The sequence below is a fragment of the Montipora capricornis genome, chromosome 2, assembly GCF_036669925.1.
Source record: "Montipora capricornis isolate CH-2021 chromosome 2, ASM3666992v2, whole genome shotgun sequence".
NCBI classification, from domain to species: Eukaryota; Metazoa; Cnidaria; class Anthozoa; order Scleractinia; family Acroporidae; genus Montipora; species Montipora capricornis.
Genome location: NC_090884.1, coordinates 12,597,491 through 12,602,629, shown reverse-complemented (window position 1 = coordinate 12,602,629; position 5,139 = coordinate 12,597,491).

Genomic DNA, 5,139 nt, shown 5'->3' with positions numbered 1-5,139 from the left:
TAACTCAATTGGTTTTGCTAGTGTTTATCCACTGGATATTTATTTATCCGGTGGATAGCGTTATCCCCCTTTTTAACTACCGAGGACTGGTTTCATTTCCACGAAAACATGGATACCTTGTGAATGCAGGCTTGGTTTTCGATTATTAAACTACATCCTTTCTTCGCCCACGCTTTTCTTTTTTTCTGGGGGGAGGGGGGCATTTAGATCCGCAACTTACTATTTGCGGACGCCAGACAGCCTGCTCGGGAAGAAAGCTTAACATTTTCCTGGTCGCGTGTAACGCTAATGCGTGTGGTTAAGTTTGGGGGAAAAGAGAACAGTATTTTTTAATCGCAGTGGCACTTAAGGCCTGTTCTGTGATATGCTTCACTATGTGGACGGTGGGCATCTAGGGACAATTTTGTACGACCAATAGACGAGTTTGTCTTTTTAAATGACTAAATAGCTTTTTGAAAACCGACATCACTTGGGAGTTGTTAAAACTCTTTAATCTACAGTTTTAACCTAGTAGAAAAGTAATCGTTGGATAAATAGATGAGACTATTTTTGTAAATGCTGGATCTTAATCGTTAACTCTGTTAATCGTTCATCGCAGAAAGTAGGTTATCAATGTTTGGTATGTTTTACAAGGTTTGTCATGTCACTTTTCATGGGATCTTTCAACTGCATGTATGCATCTTAGTATTGGAAATCATAGTCACTGAATCTTAAATGCCTCCGTGATCAAATGTCATAGGTTTGGAATTACATATTCACACAATAATTAAGAAAAAAGTGAGAACTCCAAAATGTGAGTGGGCTGCCGATAGATGTTTGAATTTCTTAAAAGTCAACAAAGTTAGCTGCCCCTCAAATAAGTTGCATAAATGCAAGAAAGCTCCTTCCACTTTCTCTGTTGTTATTAATATTGACATACTGTTTTCTGCAAGGAAATCGTGAACGAAACGTTGTAAAAGTTCTTCAACCACCCATGCACAATTTTACTCAGCTATCAACATTCTCGTCACCAGTGCCTTCGATTCTTTTGGTCAGCACAGGAACTAAGGATCTCTGGTCAACGCAGTAAAATAGCTCTGTTCGCCATCATTAAAATTGCTCTTAAACATATCACACGTTGAAAAATAACCAGTGCAACCGAGAACCATACTAAAACTTTCTTTTGCGCACAAATTTCGATTAGGTTTCACGGGTGCAATACAATTCCTGCAAAGGCCAGACAAGGTGTGTTATAGCGGGATTTCACTGAATAAATTATTGGCTTATGTAACGTGTTTGATTTTACTTCAAATTCGGAACCAGTCGGAGGTCGTTTTTCTGCCGCTGACCGAAAGTCATGGCCTCTTCATCGAAGGCTTCTTAATAGGCCATTTTCGAGTTCATGTCTGCCTCCTCTTCAAAGCGAGTCTAAGTGCGAAGTTTTTCGTATGAAAATTAGTTTTTATTCGTATGTAAAGTAGAAGTAATTACCATCACAAAAACTTCGCACTTAGACTCGCTTTAAAGAGGAGGCAGACACGAACTCGCAAATGGCCCACTTACCGAATGCAAAAATGGCCGCCAACAAATTATTCTTTTGTCTTTGTGTTAATTAGCCTAACCAGACCCAAATTCTTTCGATTTTACACGTGTTAACGAGGCTAGTTAGGCTAATTAACACAAAGACAAAAGAATAATTTTGTTGGCGACCATTTTTGCATTCGGTCAACAAACCCTGCGTTTTTCCGTAAGTTAAAGGTGTGTTTGTGTGTGACATCGACTTAACGCATTCGTAATTCGCCTAACAAAATGGCCCAATTTCAACAAGCAAGTGTTTTTGTGTATTACTCGAGATTGCCATGCATTTTGTCTGAGAATGAGCGTTTACTCGATGAAAAAATTCATCTCGGACGAACTTGGCGTCAAGCAGAACGCTATTCTGGCAGGTTTTCTCTCTTTCATCATATAATAAACCCCATATTTTGTTTGGTGTGTTCACGACGGGGAAAGATTTCAAGATTTTGATTCATATCACATTATCGGCAAAGTTTTATATCTATGAATGCAAACTAAGTGGTGTGAATCTGTTATCACACGTTTTCCAAGCCAGGACCAGATTAGTTTACCAGTTTGAAAAACAGACAGCGACAAAGGGAAATAAACTTGCAAAACACAATGACAAATGGGAAAAGCATTTACCTTATATGTAAATAACTAATTGAAGTAAAAAGAACATTTAGTTTAGAGATTTAACCCTCTTTAAGTGACTAGCAAGTGTATATTTACCAGTCTGAGTCCTGTAAGTTGTATTTTTAATTGTTTTTCTGGTTGTTATGTAAAGTAATTAATGTATAAAAATGAACATGAGAATTTTAACCCCATTTACACTACAGGAAAACGACAAGGCAAGCATGAAAATTGGCTAAGGTAGCTAACATTTTGATGATGGGAGGATTATTTACGCCTATACCTTATTGGCCATCGCTATTTCGTTCCAGGTAAAGCGGACACCGCGACAAAATGAGTGCTCAGGCTTGACCCACGCACGAGGGACTGGTACCAATCAAATTTGCCATAGAAACAACAGCGCGGCAATATGGCGGCAATTTAAATTCTCTGTGTTTGTTTTCATTTTGCGATGATAAGGACAACACTACGTTGATAAGGTTTAAATTTTGAAGAGAGCTTCCTGAAAGACTAACCTTCTGTGTGTCTTTTCAAACCAAAAAACTATAGTTCAAACCAGGTGAATTTTTACCTTGCATTCGAGCGCTAGAACAAGAGGACGAAGTTCGTAATGTTATTAGTCGCGATGGTCTCTGCGTTGGTAAACTTCTGGGGGAAAAAGTGTGCACTGAGAAGGAAAACGCGGGGTAAACATCTTTGCAAGGGCACAATGATATTTCTACTGCGAAGATGGCTTCTGTTGCTTCTGTTGAACGAGGAAACTGTCTGCTTCTTTCATTGGAATCATTTGAAAGCGAGAAAGAAGTTCTTTTCATCCCCGCATCCCACTCATTCCGCAACTTGGATAAGTCACTTCCCTGCCCTCAATTCTCATATTTTACAACACTAGTTACTTTTACAAGAGCGAGGCAATAAAATAAAGAAAATAAGTCTTAATTTTAAGAGAGGATCGCAAAAAAGTTTTGAAACTAAGTATAAATTTGACTCCAATGCTACTTGATGTTTCCCTTTTACTTGGCGTTTGGTAATGGTCCATCTTTGAAAATATTTTTTTCAGCATTTTTTCTGCAGCTATGACGCCACTTTTAGCTACTTTTTTACCTGGCTGGTAACTGTAATTTTTTTCCAGGTTCGTCGATCACCTTGTAGAGCCTGACTGGGATGAGGGTGGGCAGACATGAGAATCATGATCATGAAACATACAAAACATTCACCTGCATGTGTTTGGAAACTACTCATTTCACTTTTGCATGCATCGCACCAGCAAAAATCCAGCCTAAATTTTGTACTGTGTGTAAAGATACTGAGAGAGGAATGTAATCATACATCCAGCAAGATGAGAGGCATTCTGCTTCATATGATACTCTAAGATTTTATTCTGCACAACTGATCCAGTTTCACTACCCAATGATATACCCACAATGACTCTATCTGGACCCACAATGACTCTCTCCAATTCATTTTCAACAACCACAACAACTACTATGGTATGTGTTACCACAAAACAATATACAGTAACTCAAATATCTCTCTAATTTTGATTCCAAGTTCGAGTGAGGCCTAACACTACTGTGAAGTTTCAGTACCCATTATTCCATCAGAGATCAACCCTAGTATTGGAATTGGGGCCCACACAAGGACAGAGAAAAACTCTGACCAGGGTGGGATTTGAACATTTGTCCTTGTGAATAAAATCCCACATACCCACGGCCTGCTTCCGTTCTGGCCTTGTAGCTCAGTCGGTAGAGCAGCGGTGATCTAATCCGAAGGTCGTGGGTTCAAATCCCTCCCTAGTCAGAGTTTTTCTCTGTCCTTGTGTGGGCCCCAATTCCAATACTAGGGTTGATCTCTGATGGAATAACTGGGTACTGAAACTTCACAGTAGTGTTTGGCCTCACTCGAACTTGGAATCATTAACCTCAATATGCTACTGAAGGACAACAACTAATGATGCTCTCTAATTTTATTGTTGTAAGTACGGTATATTCATTATTAACACTATTACAAGTAATTCTCAGAAATTAATATCAAAACCCATGCTCAGCAAGAGAAAGACTAGAATAACATACAGCTGTATTAATGAAAGTAAGACAGTTTACTTGAATAAAAAAAACTAAATTATATTTGCTTGGTCAAACATTGAATTAGAAGGGTGTGGCAAGTAAATAATTATTGTCCCTCTTCTGGACAATTTTGAATAGCTGTTTGGAAATCATCTTGTATTAATCACTGACATGCTCACATCTGTGATGACAACAGTATTACTGTAAATAGCCCATTTCCGATATATTTAGGCGCGTAAGACTGGTAACAAATAAGGACGCGAAAGCGAGGCTTGGGGGAATAGCGTACCGAGAGAAAGGTAAAAATATTGTTTTTAAACCGCTGTAAGCATTTTGGAATTTCGTAGAAATCAAGAAAAAATGGAAGAACGATTTGATGGGAAGAGCGTTCCTTGGCTAAAAGATTTTTTAACAAAGAGAGGGATTCAGGTGAGTGATCAAGGACGCAGTAAACGTAAAGCTGAACTGGTGGCTCTCGCGGTGAAGGCACGTGAAATGAAATTACAACGGATCGATGAAGACGACGAAGACACCTCAGACGTTATAACTAGTAAACTGAACACTGAAAAGGGCGCAATACCTCGCCCGGAAAATATCCAGAGCTGGAGCTACGATTTTTCTAAGATGCCTCCATTTACTTTCGCTGATTTGTATACGTACTTGATTGAATCTGGGGAGTACACCCCCGAGAATCTCAAGTCCTTCAAGAGTCTTCTTGGATCTACATCTACATGTCTACATGTTCCAGCACTCGGCAAAGTCCTATTGACTTGTGGCTGTTTTTGCTTAGGTGGCCTCATACACCACAAGCCTTTTTAGAGACATTACGCCAAGCCGGCCACTTTTGCTGGAAAGAACATACTCACAGAGGACAGCCACAGCACCGGGAATTTCATCCCCTACTCTTCTC